At 45.6% G+C, this 16,633-nt stretch overlaps 2 protein-coding genes across 10 annotated transcripts in view; one reads left to right on the top strand and one right to left on the bottom strand.

Annotated features, from left to right (window-relative positions):
- Window positions 1-16,633, bottom strand: part of LOC149372623 (uncharacterized) — a 517,038-nt gene that overhangs the window by 380,805 nt on the left and 119,600 nt on the right. For 7 of the 9 annotated variants that reach the window (XM_089567161.1, XM_089567168.1, XM_089567166.1 and 4 more), the window contains exon 3: window positions 14,345-14,471. The exons of 1 other annotated variant lie outside the window; for it this stretch is intronic. The gene's annotated coding sequence lies outside the window, so the exon portion shown is untranslated. The remainder of the gene's footprint in view (window positions 1-14,344; window positions 14,472-16,633) is intronic. One more of the 9 variants, XM_089567162.1, reaches the window with a different exon arrangement.
- Window positions 1-16,633, top strand: part of LOC149372624 (uncharacterized) — a 111,024-nt gene that overhangs the window by 36,647 nt on the left and 57,744 nt on the right. The window lies entirely within an intron of this gene.

The following is a 16,633-nucleotide window of genomic DNA, read 5'->3' as shown; positions in this document are numbered from 1 at the left end:
GATATTTGAACATATCATAGTAATGTATCTTCTGTTTAATTCATGGGCACTAAGCTAATTTTTTTTAGAGCGCAGCTATTAGGCGCCCATTCCTGGCTTCCGCGTCGCAGTCATCGGCGTTATCGGCGCAGTCGTCGGTGCAACCGGTTCTCCGAGTAGCAGACCAAACTCCACCTGGAGGGTGAGCGCCCTCTTATCAAAGGATGTGCGCTAGTGGACATATTACTCCCTTTTCACTCCCATGTAGGGGTATTAGCGTTTAGATTGTGGCGGTGGGGGGGGGGGGGGGGGGGGGGGGGGTAGCCGTGATGCACTGCGTCCAAATTTCGCGTTACCGGCTATCGTAATCATCTGTCAATTTTTATTTTGTTAGTCGCACAAAAATTCATCTTAAAAGCGACAGAAATTAAGGGCTTCACATGGGCAATACGGTTTTTGATCTTCGACATTCCGCCGTTCTTTTCCACATTGCAACGAGCAACTTCATAACAGTAAAAACCTCATTTAGTTTTGCCTAAACGAGGTGCCTAAGCTAGGCGGTTTTTTGCTTTGCGGCGCAGCCAGGGAATTCTATATATTTATTCATTTATTTATTATTTATTTTTATTTATTTTGTATTTATTTTTCATTTATTTCAATACCGTCAGAGCCCCTGCAGGCATCACAGACGGGAGTGTAGTGCATGAAAAAATAATTTCGCAAAACACACCTCAGGCAGGAGTCGCAGCTCTAACAAACGTATCTAACATGATTTCTTCTTGACAACGCAGTACGCGGGTCATCCAATTTATCCCTCTGCTTTTCAATCTTATTGGCGAGACAATGTGCTCATTACAATTATACCCCATCCAGGCAAAGAGAATTACCACTGATGTCCTGCAGGGCTTATTCACAGTGTCACGTCTGCTAGCGCTTTCTAAAACCAGCTGAAACGGCAAGATTAATACGTGTTCTTGAATGCAGCATAGCTCGGATGTCTCCTTTTTCTTTTCTTTTTTGAGTGGCGCGCACCTGCGGTCTTGTTGCTACTATAACTGAAAAAGAAATAAGTTACGGCTGTTACTCTCTTGGAACAAGAAAAGGCTCGTTAGGTGAACTTATTTCTCTCTCTCTTTCTCTCTCCCCCATCTCCCTATCCATCTCAGTGATCTTAGCTTTAGAAAATATACGCCATGCTCGAATAGAACTTGTCTATTTTATTTTAATCTCTTCGTGTTTCTTGAGTGGCTTGTTCCAAATTTGTAGCTTTCTTCTTGATGACCATCACTGAATCCCTGCAGCTTTTTTCTCCTCATTCCACTCCCTCTTCTCAGCCCTATTTATCCTCCTGACTTTGAATAAATACACATCCACCACCATTCAGTGAAATGGGCAGAGCACTTGAACACACATCTTGTGTAACGTTTGGATTCTTATTAAATGAAAGAACTCGCGCAGGCGCTGATACAAACTTGGGAGAAGCGTACTGAGCGCAAGAAAAACTTAAAAGTCTCCCTCAACAAAGCTTGCGAGCTATTTTTTATCCTATCTTAGAGATGAGAATTCCGATAGGCTAAAACAATTAAACGACCTTTAAAGTGAACCCTAGTAAATGTAACCAGTCTAAAGCTCGAGCAAGTCCCGCTGGCAGTGAGGCAGAAAATGAACCGGCTAATGGGTGCCGCTTTATAATTTCAAAGAAAGAAAATAGTTTTATGGAAATTACACCACCCACGCTTCTCTCGAGGCTCCGTGTCTGATAGAGGTGTGTCGTGTTGTGTAGTAAAAAAAAAACAAAGAAAGAAGGAAGAAACGACAAGCTCCAATCTCTGAAGAGTCGGAAAGTCCCTTCAGGAGCACGAAATATTGTGTAGCAATTTCTTTGGCGTAGGAGGAGGAGGAGGAAGAAGAGGAGGAGGAGGAGAGGCGGGAAGGCTAACCAGCAGCTGGAACCAGTGTGCGACACTGCACTGGGGGAAAGCACGATATTCTATGATACATGTTCCTTAACAAGGTGCACTGTAATATCAGGTTTTATATACTTAGTTTAACCCCTTGCGGCACTGGGTCCATGTTTGCAGAAGCGACTTTTCAAACTTTTTTCGAAGTCTCTAGAGTTGTCTTCGCGAAGTCAGTGATGCCGGCTACATTTCAAAACCCTGACGGACAGAATGGAGGGACCGGATCACGCCTAAATAAAGGTTCTTTTTTCAAAAACAAGAATAATGATGGACGTCGTGAAGTTCTACGGTGAAGTGCTGTCTGTTTCTGTAATTTTTTCTGTTACCACGCGGTGGAATGTTTTACTAAAACATACGGTAGCTGTATTTTCCTTGCGCAAAATGGTTTCGGATAGTTAAAAAAAATGATCGAATGCGCATTGCTCTATTTCCTTTTCTTTAATAACCGGGATGCAATGCTATGAGTGCAGACGCCACAAGCATGCGTGAATTCTTAGTTTTTCAGCCATTCGTGTTATACTCCTCAAATATATTTGACTGCAAGAGTGGCCTATGGGCATCCTCCTCGCATGCAGGAGGTGTAGGGTTCGAACCCCTGTTACACTGAGGACCCGCCAATGAAACAATGGGTACATGCTTTCCCCTATACGGGATGAAATTCTTGTGAAATAGCTCCCCGGCGTCATTTCGTGTACCCCAAAATACCTTGTGCCATGGATCTCATAGACCAAAGCCACCCTCGCGCCATAAAAACACATCACCATATGTCTTTGAAACAGGTGCTTAGAAATATACGCGCATAAGTTTTCATAATTTTTCTTGATAGTATAACACAAGCCACGTCTGAAGGGGTTGTGACTTGCAGTCACAACCTGTGTCTGCAAGTCAAATTACGAAATCATATATTTTATCTTTAAACTAACATGGTCACTGCTATTGGATTTGTTGCACGCGGACATTCTGCTCTCGGCTACGCAGAATATTTGTTTTATCTCAGGTTTCTGATAGCCGACAGCAAAATCGAATTGAGGGGAGCAACACATCTTAACTGGCTAACATTTTGATGCTAGAACAAATTTCACTTGACGGTTATGCGTCTTCTTCCCCAAGTCTTTTTGAACGCGTTAAGCGAGTATTACAGCATTTCTTATAAAACAAAGCTTGAAAAAATTCCGCCTTTCTCTGCTTGGCACGCATGTAAAGTATTTGACATACGATCAGCACTCTTGGAGGTTGATGTAAATGTGCATTTGGTGTCGTGGTGCATCAATATAAGCGCAATTTTACTTAATATTGGCGGTAAATTTAAGCGGTGAAGGCAAAATAAAGCTGCACGCAAGACTTCCCTGACCCATACTCGACGTGTTCATCGTTGTGCGTTTCGAATGCCTTTTCACCGATACGATCTCCCTAGACCCTGCCGACGGTAGCTTGGACAGGAGACTCCACCCTTTTTCGAGCTTCTCTGCAGTGAGTGACCTTTCGCCTTGTTTGAAATTCGGACTCGCCTTAGCCACGTCTTCGCTTCTTTGTCGGTTTTGGGGCCACTACAGACTGGTGCCTAGGTCTTCATCTGTAATGACAGCCAAAAATATTCGTTGGTGCTCTTCAGCTATAATAGTGGTAATCTTAGCTCCCGCAGTAAAAAAGTGTTTGCGCAAATTTTCCGCAACTTACTGATAACTGGAATGGCAATGCCTACTGTTCGATATTGAACATCGTCTTCGGGAACGAACGCATAATACTCCGAAAATTATAGCAGGTGTAATACAGCGCAGTTGTGTTCTACGATACCTACTCGTATAGCACAGTTGTGCTATAGAAGCAGGTGTAACTAAATTGTTTTAGCCCACCTAAAGCATCGTTGCTTTTATAACATATCTGCTCTTTTAGGTACCTGTCATAAGAACCAATTGAATAGGATTGTGTTTTGACAGAAATGAGAAGACGATAACACCGTCCGAAATTCTCTACGACTGTCTCCAACCGGAAGGCTCGCACAACCTGCAGACGCCACATTGACCTGACGACCTGCTTTGAGGTAAAAGTAAAGAAACGAAGAAAAATCCGCCTATATAAACATGTTTAGGCTTTCCCTACTCGGAGGACGTGATCGGCATGCTTGGCAGGGTTTCATTTCTCTTTCTTTTTTCTTATTTCAAGGAAGTGCTTCACACATCCGCGCCGTGCAGGCACTGAGGTTTACAGCGGCGAGTCCTGCCATTTCCGCTGGCCGAGAAACCACGGGGTCCTGTCTCAGTTTCCTGTTTCGAGAAACAACGCGACTGCAATTTAGCTGGTCATTTTCATTGCGAAGATCGATTTCGTTATTTCAGTTCCTGCAACAGTTATTCATCAATACAGTCTCTGAAGCCCTCTCAAATCCACATTTCAAACCACATAAGAGGTGAGGATTAAAGCTTCGTGTCATTTTACAAGCGAAGAGTTGAACAACCCACATATGTTCATTGAATAAATATTCGCATAATAGGGCTACTTTCCGCATAATAGGACTACTTTCCGCATAATAGGACTACTTTCCGCAAAGCTGCAATAGCATAGTAATTATTTCATGAAAAATGCAAAACGTCCGTGAAGAAAAAGTGAATACTATATTTGCGGTGACAGAGCACACCTTTGGGCATTTAATTATAAATGCACGCATTCTTATTCTAAATTCATGACATAATACGAAGAACTGAAAAGCAGTACAAGAAGGCCTGCGCTTTCCACCAGGTGCAACGTCATAATTTCAGGGGCTGTTTAAATCAAATGCTTTGACGTCATCTCTCGCAACTATTCGCATTCGCGAAAAGTTGGCGTGGAGCATTTAACTTACCACTTCGGTTTTTAAGACTTTGGCAGCCACATAAATATCGCAGTGTCAAAATAATGGAAGAAAAAAAATCGCTTTGTGGTGAAGTACGGAGCAAATACATCTCGTGCAAAATTTACCGCGTGTTAATCGGGTTCGAAATATATATTAGTCATTTAGAAAAATGCAACGTGTGTTGCGCGTAAATAAAATATCAAATATAGAAGCAACTGCGCAAGTTCACACGAATTTTCTATGATTCTGAGTATAGGATGCTGGTTTAGTTGGTTTGGTTTATCGAGTTTAAGGTCCAAATGCAACTCAGGCTATGAGGGACGCCGTAGTGAAGGGCTCCGGAAATTTCGACCAACTGGGGTTCTTTAACGTGCACTGACATCGCACAACACACGGGCCTCTAGAATTTCGCCTTCATCGAAATTCAGCCGCCGCGGCCGGGATCGAACCCGCGTCTTTCGGGTCAGCAGCCGAGCACCGTAACCACTGAGCCACCGCGGCGGAGAGTATAGGATGCATCACGAAGATTGGAGGACACTTGCACCCTTGGGTTAGATGTGCACTAGGAAATGGACACAACAGGTGCCTTTCTGTACAGAATAGCGGATTAGGCGATTAATCTCCAATCAACATGCAGTTTTGACAGAGGTCTTGACAAACCGAAACTGGGACATCTCAGCCTATGGGCCACAGCCTACAGTTCAACCACAAGTGGAAGACATCGTGCACGCTCTGGTTGAAGATTCCATGGGCCCAGAAATTGCATGAACCAACCACGCAATGAATGAGGACACTGAAAATTAGACCAACGATGGCACATTGCGGCAGTTCCTAGTGTTTTTCAAAATTATCGGCCCCATCAGATCGCTAGCTGTATCACATCAGCATCGCATGTTTTAAGCATCCTGAGGGCGGAGCTATTTATCACCCTTCCTCATTTTCAGCGTCCTCCGCCAGCTGTGTGAACATTCCTTTTCCACGGCTCCATGTAGGATAACCTGGCGATGATGGGGTCAACATAGAAGGATAGACATACGATTAACACCTTTCCTTTTCGTTTACGGGGGTGAAAGTCGCCATAATACTTAAAAGTACTATTCATGATAAAGTACTATTCCTGGATTTCGAATTTACTACTGTTTTCTCCCTTCCTTCGCTAAGCTGCACACTCGCTCACTTCCCTTTCGTCAGTGCCACCGTATTCCCTGGACGACAAAGCGGGATATGGAGAGGATACATGCAACTACAGAAGTCAAACTTTTTTATACCTTTAATTCAACGTGTGCGCATCTTTTGAATCCGATACACATCTATGGCCACTAGTATTTCGGCTATATAATGTGTCGTTTTCAGGCATCCTCACTGCTTATAAATTACGCGCAATATACTCCGCGAATATTACGCGCGCGTTCAATTTTACCCTGAGCATTGGCCTCAGAATCTAGCGTCGTTATTTGAAGCGCTCTGTGTAGTTTCTACGGTGCATATTATATTTATCTGATCAAGCGTTCTTTTCTCAATCATTCAAGGGCTCTTTCCGCAAGCATTGTCATCATCATTATCAGCCTGACTACGCCCACTGCAGGGCGAAGGCCACTCCCATGTCTCTGCAATTAACTCTGTCCTTTGCCAGCTGCGGCCACCGCATCCCCGCAAACTTCTCCATCTCATCCGCCCGCCTAATTTTCTGCCGTCCCCGCTACGCATGCCTTCGCTTGGAATCCAGTACATCTTGCCTTAGCGTTACATGCCTTGCCCAAGCCCATTTCTTCCTCTTGATTTCGACTAGGGTGTCTTGTAGTACGTCAAAAAGACATTCAGTATTGAGCCAGCACTAGGACGCTTCCACAAGGCGCCTTTATGAGGCAAAATTAAGCGATTTTCCAAGATATCTTGTACCAGTTATACCAAACGCTCACCGACAGGCTTCTTCTAACAGTTCTTGCTGAGCCTGTTTGATTGATGAATTTATAATGTCATTCGCTAAATCACGAAGAGTCGCTAGATGCGAGCGAGCATGTATTCACGCAGGCGAGGTAACGCTGCTCGGCATCCGGTATTTAAGTGCGGTAATCGTCAACTCGAGGTTTGGGCGTTCAACAAAATGAATGAAAATTATCCCACCAGCAAGTGGATGCAACACCGGGAGATGTTCTTCCTCAGTTGAAACGCCTGTTTACTTTAACAGTTCACTCATTCCTACTTTCTTCATAATAATTACACCTTGAGTGCGTTCGAATCCCAAATCTTTTAAAGCTCTAGTGGCGGCCTCGCGCAGAGGTATGCACAGGTGTTGATGTTCTACAAGAATATGCGACGCTGTTTCGCTGCCCTTTATAAAGCGACAACAAATATTCTCATGGCGGCAGATGTTTTCCGGCGGCACTTCGTCCTCAGACAGCCAGCCTGCGGCTCAAAAAGTAAAGTAGTTTGTTGGGATTGTCGGAAATATTGCCCCTCTAACTTTTATTTACTTCATGTGCATCCGACGCAAAGCTCAATCTGCACAGCGCCATCTTTCAGAACGCAGAAAGATAAGACCTCATTTTCGAGTCTGCTAGCAGAGCAAGGTACGCTTTGAATATTTTTTTTTTTACCTGTACACCCATGACGTGCCAATTTGGGGCAAAAGACTGTCAGATATCGGGTGAAATCCGTGTGGTGCTCCCTGTGAGGATTTTATACCCAACGCTGTGATGTTACGAAGACAGAGCTATGCATCCACGGTGAAAATAAACTAAGAGAATAAAGCGCATGGCAACCTCCCAAAGGGCCCACACGCCAAGCACTATGGGCGGTGCGTGAAAAACATGAGGCATTTTTTTCAGCTCGTTATTTTTAAGGTGATAAGGACTGAGGCGATACGGGTAAGGCAACATACATGGCGTATCGGAGATAGTTCAACATGTAGTTTGGCAGAGCAAGCAAACGGTGAAATGAATGGGCAAGCCGATAGTACGAATCGATCTTTCTGTTACACATCGAAATCTGTATATTACGCTGTAACCGAAATTCTAAACAGGAAAAAAAAGTTGTACGATAACCTGACGGGTGCAAACACCTCCAGTCTAAACCTTGTCGACCCCTTCTCCCTCGCAAGCAACGCGTTTTTGCGTCCGTTTTCTTATAATGAGGGCGCCGCAAGCGCGTGGCGATAACCACCGTCACGTTAAAGCGCCCAGCGCCAGGCTCTGGTCATTTCGCTACTGGACACGGGGCCAAATTTATCCCCAGGGCTCTATCGAGAACGTTGGAGCTATGTTATCTTGCACACATAACAGCTAATGACTGCCGCGCTGTGGCCGGCAGTTTCACAATCCGGGTGAAAAGATAGCAAGCCAGATAAAAGACACAAATCTTTCTCACTTATCTGTTCTGGCCTTTGCTAAATTAGCGCAGCTGAGTATCTATGCTCTTTAATGAACCCGCTCCCTATAGGCCCCAGTCGCGTAGGACACATGCTGTTAACCTTGTCCTGTCCTACACCGACCGCAGCCAGGTACCGCGCTTAGACGATAGTGTTGCGTGTAAGGCGTAGTAGTGTAGTCCACTCTGGAGAGAAAATTTCGCTCACTTTGTATTTCCCGTTACACAAAGTGCTGATATCCGCAGCAATTTCCACCCCTTCAGTCTTTGGGTTCAATGTTCGCACGCGTTGCTCTCCAAGTTGAAACCCAGTCCACCCGTAAGGTGTAAGAAGGATAGACGCTAGCAAAGCATCCTTTTAATTAAATGAATGCACGGCTGTCGGTAGATGAAGACCTAATAAGGTATAAATGCTGGAAGGTGGAGAGAAGGCATGGGGTCTATGCAGAGAAAATGAAAGGGGAGAACAGTTAGAGCTTGCGATAAGGGTTAATCGAGAGGCTAGAAAACTGCTCAAACGCTGTTAAAATGTAGGCTACGTTAACAGATAGCCCATGACGTCCTTAGACTATTAAGATATGTATGTCCAGAGTTGATATTGAATGGCGACACCCTGAGAACGTGAGAGGTAGTTGCGAAACACAGGCTGTTTCGGGTAGCGGCGCAGTGTTTAGGAATACAACCAATCACCAGATTTAATGAAGCTACGGAGGTGGGAGGAATAAAAAGCTTCAGGGGGGGGGGGGGGGGGGGGGGTGCACCGAAAGTGCATATATGCAAGTTGCAATGCGCAAGTCGAAAGTGCGAACTGCTTCTCGAGTTGCAAGGAGTCCTGAATTCGTTCCATAAGCTATATCTTCAATGGCTGCAAAAAAAGAAATAGTGCGGTTCACTTGAAATTCGAAGTTACGGAAAGGAACCGAAATATTGAGCAACTAAATTACAGCTGAAAAACAGACCCTGAGAAAAAAAAAACAACGATGTAAGAGTCTTCACTACTGAGAACTTTTACGGAGCTTTCCGGTATCACCGGGCAAGCAGAAAAGCATGCACGATAGGCCAAAAAAAGGAGTTTTGTTAACATCTCGCAATTTCACAATGGATCCCGAGCACTTTGTTTTAGAGTTACATACAGAGGGAACCACGTTTCTACGTTTCTAACGTTCCGACTACCGGCGCCAGGGAAAAATTTCCTTTCTTCGTGCAGCTGATCAGTTTTGTGTCTGATGTTTGTGATGTCAGAGCTTGTTTTCGGTAGGCCAATAAAGTACTTTTCAGTTCTGTGACGCATCGACGGCAAGGCGCTCTTCCTTGTATAATTCACCTCTACTCTCGGTAGTGATTCGCAGAAATTCTCACTCTTTTGCTCGTTTTCGCACTCACTTCGCTTGGAAGTTCTGTGCGTCACTCTTTCTTTGGAAGCGGGCTATAAATGAATAGGGACAGTAGACAACGGTGACAAAAATAAGAATACCTGCCGCAGTTGAATTTCTACCCGCGGGATGTCGAATGAAGAAAGAGGAAAAACAGGAAAGAAAAAAGCAAGAATGGCGCTACAGTGCACTCAATTTTTTCAACTTCTGTTTCGCGTACCTTTCCTCTCTGTTAAAAAAAAAAAAAAGAATGCTCACAGAGTGTCACATCTGATTATCGTTCAGGTTTTACGCACGGAACGACAACCGAAAACTCGCTGGACGGCAGGGTTTTGCTTTCGATAGTAATGTAATATGGCTGGTAGCTCCCATTCAGGATGAAAGAATTCAGAGCGCAGTTTTACATTTTTAACTGCTGCTTGACACATGTGCCGCCTGGTGTGACAAGTCGCGTAGTTTTATACTTCGAATTGGAGCAGACCAGTGCTGCCTCAATATTCGTTCGTATACTTTCTAGTTTCGCGGGGAATTCTTAAGGCGCATGTCCAAAATTTACCTAAACGAAAATACGCCACAGCTAATACAAAAAGGTAATGTATTTCGAAACTACGCAACCAATTACAGCAAGCGACAAACACAAAAGAAGTATGGGCAAATTGAGAATAGCGTTAGATTTAGGCTGAAGTTCGGCGACTCGATCGCAAGCGTGTACAAGGCATGCGTTCAGAATAAATGCCTCTCTTTATTTCCCATCATAAGAAAGCTCATGATATATAGCAAGAGAAGTCGCCTGCAGATTTAAATTTTGAGAAAGGATAACCTTTTTCGAATCAGAAGCTTAGTCCTCTCCACGTTAAGACCAACATGCGTAAAGCGAACAGGCTCTTGAAAAATGAAACTCTTGGCTGGTGCGAAAATTGGCTTTAGATCAGAAAATTAGAACTGTCTGCTCCGCTCGCACCAAACACGACAACTACATCTTCCCACGCCGCGATTTATTTTGGCATACAAATGCACTTTTTGTTAAATGAACAAAAGTCACATTCCAAGTGAAGTGGTGGAACGAGTTTCTTCCATATTTAGCGAACAAATCTCGTAAAGTGCCGTTTTTCAGCACCGCGCGCAGGGAGATTGCGCTGTCAGGGTCGTGGTGTTTTAGATTAATCTGAGGAAAACTTTGCAGATTCGGTTCAGGTGATTGCGACACCACTGAAACCGAAAATGTGCAGGGCTGGAACGATTATCTACGCTGTCCGTATCACTGAGCGCGCTTCCTAAAGACTGCCGAAATACTTTGTCAAAAAGGCTATTTCGCATTGCTATAAATAAGCAGTTGTCACCGCAACAGGTCTTCTCAGGTTGGTTCAAATTTTGGTTTCTTCAGGCCATGTTATCTCCACTAGCCCCACCATTGGTAGCTGCAGAAGCTGTCACCTGTATAATGTGCACACGCACGAGCTTATGTGCAACACAATGAGCTTTGATGCCACCAATCTATTATTTGCGAGCCAAAAAAGAGTCGAAGCAATTGATCTTTTAAACAAATTGGTAAGAACACAAAATGTGAATACAGACAGAGGTAAGGCATCTTGTAGTGTATGAGTATGTATTTCGGCGTGCACAATCGACACATGTAAAAGAAAAAAGAGAAACCCTAGCAGCCCAGGTAATTGGCCCAATATTGTAAATGTGCTGGCACATGTTTCGATACCAGCACTACTATTCATACTATTAAAGAAGAGCCCTTTAATTTCCTACTAACTAACATGCACAGTGTAAAAGAGTTCAGCACGAGCAAGAGAATGGAAGACAACCAATAACGGAAAATATATATGTCATCCCTGATAAAAGCCACACCAAAATGTATCCCCATAATTCGCAAATAGTGCGCAGACTCTCCTGACCTCGGTGAACAAATACGGCTTGCAATTATTGTGTCTCTTACTAAGATTATGAAATAATCTCATGTTTTTTTTCCCGAGTGACTATCGCTACATAAAATGCCCTTAGAAGGAATACATAAATTTGAGCATTCAAAATTTCTGGGTTCTTCGAACTTACTTTCGCAAGCTGCTTGTGTGGAATGTGTCAGGGGCAAGCCGAGTTTGGCGGGCAGACGGATGCTGAAGCAGTCAGGCTGTGCTATTTTGTTGTTGTTGTTGTCCCGTTTTTTTTAGTCCTTTAAATATTACTCCTCCGGCAGTGGAAGTTCTTGTACCCATACTGGCGGACAGGCTCTGCTCGACGGCTTCTTTTCCTCTTCTCTACTTCACTTCAACAGGCACTCACGCGTACGAACGCTCACTTGCCTGCACTAGGCATAAGGAAGCACAGCAACAAATCGTTTCGCTGGCTTCCTGTACAATCAACACCGCTGAAAACACCACCACGGTCACATGCAAAGCTGCACTGGGTCTTATTCGTCGATTGCAAGGACGACAGGTCACATCCAAAGCTGCACTGGGCACCTGGCCGGGCCGATGCAGTACATCTACGCCACCAGTCGATTGCAAGGTCGACACTGTCGGTGGGTGACACTTAATGACGACAAGCACGACGAACGATAGCGTTCGTGACCGAACATGATCCACGGCTCCAAATTCATGCAGAAATAGGCCTAACTCGAAATCACTCCGCTGGCTTGCTGTGCTATGTTCGTTGCCGAAAACAAAACCCAAGACGCATCCACACGTGTACGCACACGCATTCGTCAATGACAAAGCTCAGAGATTCGGTGTATCACTCCTGACCAGGGAAAAAAAAACACTAAACATGTGAACCCATGATAACTGAAAAGCATCCAACCTACGACACGTCCACAGAAAAACTAGCCGCCGCGTTGTGACGTTGCTGACGCATTGTCACGTGACGTGCATGCCTTCTATCCAAGGAGGTGGCTCCGCCCGTAGCGACAACTTATGCACAAGCGCGACAATTCACGACGCTTGTATCGGCTCTCACAACAACCCGGCGTTGACAAGCTCAAACAACGCGACGTAAGCATGACGGGGTTGCGGGCACCACAACCAGTCACGTCAGGCAAACCCTGCAAAACGCCGCCGGTGGGAGCCAGTGGACCACCACTGCACAGCCGAGAAAGGCAACATTCCAAACACTTGTAGGCTACCCTAACCATTCCAAGCTACGTCACATCACGCCAATCCAGCAGCCACGATACAGGACTGTCTTGGTGGCAAACCTGGGCCGCCAGAACCACGATGCGCATGGGCAGCGCTGCAGCGTTTGAACTTCCCCGATAGGCCGCTTGCTCGGCTGATACCTAGTCGCGATCCCGATCCCGCCCATGCCCTCGGCTCTCCCTGTCTTGCCGGAGACGAGCGCTGGACCTGGGCCCACTGGCTGACACCATAGAACGCCAAACACGGCGCAGCTTTAGTGCCGGTCAAGAGGAGTACCGTAAGCCCGACTGTTAATAGAAAGTTTCAGCATAATGGAGACGGACGCTGGATCAGCTCGGCACCTGCTGCGCATAGGCAATACCCAGATACCAAAACGCACCTTCCACTCTTCACGCGAATTTGGCACCCGGCCAGGCAGATGCAGTACGTCTACGACAGCAGTACATTTCCGGTGTGTTAAAAGTTAAACAAAAAAAAAAGAAGCAGCACTTTCCGAGCAAGGTGGTAAAAAAAAAATTGAGACTATCTCGCCACCGAGAACAGATCTGAGCATGACACGTATGACTGCAGGAAAGGCGTACCGTGTTCTAGAATGGCTTCTAGATAGATATAGCCGCATACGAGCCTTGGGGAACGTTCTTCATCAGCCGCTATTCTCTCCTTATCTTTTCTGCACGAGCGATACGACCGGCTTACATGACTGCTTTTCATGTGTGGCGACCCGCGCGACCAGCCCTCCCCAGGTGCCGGAGAAGACCCAGCGAGCATGTGCTACGCAGAACGCTGGGCGTTGCCGTCACTGCCTCCGCCGTCCATTAACAACAAACTAGAGCTGGTTATTGACCCTGATGATTGATAGCGCCCCGGGACCTGTGCTCTAGGGTTCGCGCCTTAAGTAATGACGGCAACTCTCGCGGCGCTGTCGACTCACTTATCAAGTGCCGCTAGGATTGCGCGTGCGCCCCTCGGGCTGCGTGGCAAAACTTTGGCTCCTTCGCGACGTGCGATGGGTTGTTTCGCCACGGTACCCCGAGGACGTTTTTTCACGCATGCGCAGCTCCGGTGGCAGCGCAGCAGTTTCTCCAAAGTAAGCATAGGTTCGCCTCGGTGTTCTCCCTCCGCCATTCTTACGTTCAATAATTGGCCATTGGTGCCCTTGTATAGAAAGGAATACTATGCCAGGCTTTTTATAGCCTCAAAATTTGGCTTCTAAACCTTTCTAATTAACTGAGTGAATACACTGAAACTTTCCTACCCGCGCGGTTGCGAGATCCCCAGTTCATTTTGAGAAGCACGTCGGTCGGTAATGCAGCCCAAACTGGGCCGCAAACGGTGGTACTATGTTGTTAACTCCGTCCAACGATCATTACACGCACTCTTGGAACTCGCACAGAACTTCTTCACTTCGATCAACCCACTCTGTGTGCGGTGAGCGAATTCAGATCGACGAACCACTGACAGCAGTGCACACAGGCGGCCTCGTCTACCCCGACAGCATTTACTCGAGAATAGCGGAGCAATGAATCCCTGTTAGCCTTATGACGCTTATTTATCTTCTTTTTTTCCCCCCAAGAAGATGACTTCGGCGTACAAGAATAGGCCGGGGGCTAGCCGGGAGTCCATCGTTTACGAATGGCCGAGCAAGACAAAGGGCCAATTCAAGCGCATGAACAAGGTCGGAGAGTCCGAACTCACCAATTGTACGCACCGCCGACGACGAAAGAGGTGGCTTAGTTTAGCTTACTTCTGGGCAGGGCTCCAAGTGGCCGATAGCAGAAATCACGGGGTGCTGGCGCCCCTCTGTGAGCGGATGCCTTCGTTCCTGTATATGTTTGCGAAAAAGGAAACGCAAACAATAATAAGGATTCCGCACATCCAGAACGAAAGCAAACAAGAATGCCCGGTTTTGCTAGCAAGCAATGCCGCGGTTCTCACACCCTGTCTAGGGTTAAGGCATAACCCTGGAAAATAGCGTTAACCCTGGAAAATAGGCTTAACCTTGGAAATTTGGTGTGAAACAAAAGATTACTTCGTGAACCTACTTTTTTTTCCTCATAAACATGGACACATTCATTCCAGAAAAGATTAAGTGCGCTACCATATGCAACCACAGCACGAGAGACGAAACACTGTGTCTAGTGTGTGGTGTTTTGTCTCTAGTTCTGGTTGCATCTGATAGCGCTGTTATTTTTTCTAGACGCAAGATATATCAACTCACCCAAAACGAAGTTTTAATGAATGTAATGGGCACTCTATATTGCGAAGTGGTGAATGGGCCAAAGGATTGTGCTGTAGAATGAAATGTCCGGACAACGCTGAGCGTCCAGTCCTGATGCGCATTTCCATTAAACAAGGCTTTTTATTAGATAGGAGTAATAGAAAGTGCTACGCCATGAAAATATACAAACAAATTGCTCAAAACGTTGTCTACGTCGCCAAGAAGAAATAAGTCTGGGGACTCGAGAGAGGGGAAGAACTTTTATTTTCCGACCTGTTAGGATTCGAAGTGACGTTTCATATAAAATTTTTCTTCATAATTAGAATTCGAGGAAAGCGGTCTCAGACAGCGGCTACAAATCGCCAGTAGAGACAGAATCTCTATGTGCGCTCTAGTCCATGCGACCTCGGGCTATCTTGCGTGAGATATAGTCTGTTCTTTATCGTCTGTTATGCGCGCAAGGAGGAACGGAAGCGAAGCGTACGCCCTAGGCAACGGGTAGGAGTGGTGAAACTTAAGGTCTCTCATAGATGTCTTCACAGGTCGTGAAACTTAAACACTGTTATGAATTCTTTTCATGGGCACCGAACACAACGTGATATACGCAAGGAATTGTGCCCCAGTGGGAGGCGAATCCTGCTAGACATGACTCAGCGACGTTCGAGTAATCGTGAAACGCTAATGCGATTCCGCCGCATATGCAATTAAAGCTAAATTTAACAAAGTGCAAAGGAGCCACAAATTATTCCGTTAAATCGGACAATTCGCAAAATCGAGGAAGGCATTTTGCCGCCCTTCGAAATCTATAATCGCAGCGCAGCGACTCCCAAAAGCTACCGCGACATTGTATTTGCCGATACCGGCGCCGGCGCGTATGAAAAGTCCGCGAAGGCAGCCCGAATCACTGTGCATGAAAGCGCCATCTGGTAAAACGGATTCGAAGCCAACGTGGGAAGCGCCGCCACCTGCCGAGTCCGTTGTTCCGTGCAGTGGCTCAGCTTGCAGCCCCGCCAAAACCAGGGCCGTGACATGGGCACCTGGATGTTACTGCTGGCAGGCTGCCAACAATACGCGAGACATCCTGGACAAGATAATGAAGAGAAATAACCTCTTTCTTTACTCATTTCTTCTCGGAAAAACTTCGTCGAGTTTTGTGCTCGTTTGTTTCGTTGTTTCAGGTTAATGACAGCATTAAACCCTGTGGGTACTTGTTTGCCAATAAACATTTGTTCGCTAGATCGGGAACTTCATAAAATCGGGTTTCGTCAGATTTAATTTCAACTGTTCTACAATATGGGCAAACATCTGAACCCTGTAATATCCAGGCATTGAGGTCATACTAGAAATGTTACGAACTTTCATGATTTTTTTTCACTCCCTATCCCTTTGTTGAAGAAATGCAAAGATCATGGGGACATCGCATTTAAATTAACTATATTTCAAATTCTGAGTTCGGAACTGGCGTCGTATACAGAGACGCATATTGTTAATCAAGACCGAAATTCAACAGTACTCCCTTTTTTTTTTTGCCTGTGCAGCACGTCGAAAGAGACAGTTTAAGTCGCCTTGACGTTTGGTGTAACTTCTGCACAAATTTGTCTCTCAGCAGACTTCGTGCATCCATGTCACCTTGCATTGCTCTCTCGATTTGGTAAATATGATGAATACCATTCCTGCAATTAGTGAGCAATTCGTGTAGTTCTGCCAAAATAAATGGAAATCCCATTTCCATATTCTGTTTCGCAGGTGTTAGCGGGCGTTACAGG

The sequence above is a fragment of the Amblyomma mixtum genome, chromosome 1 (genome assembly GCF_055824585.1).
Source record: "Amblyomma mixtum isolate Tamu chromosome 1, ASM5582458v1, whole genome shotgun sequence".
NCBI lineage: Eukaryota > Metazoa > Arthropoda > Arachnida > Ixodida > Ixodidae > Amblyomma > Amblyomma mixtum.
Note: the sequence above shows the minus strand (reverse complement) of the source record. Positions and strands in the feature narration are given on the sequence as shown.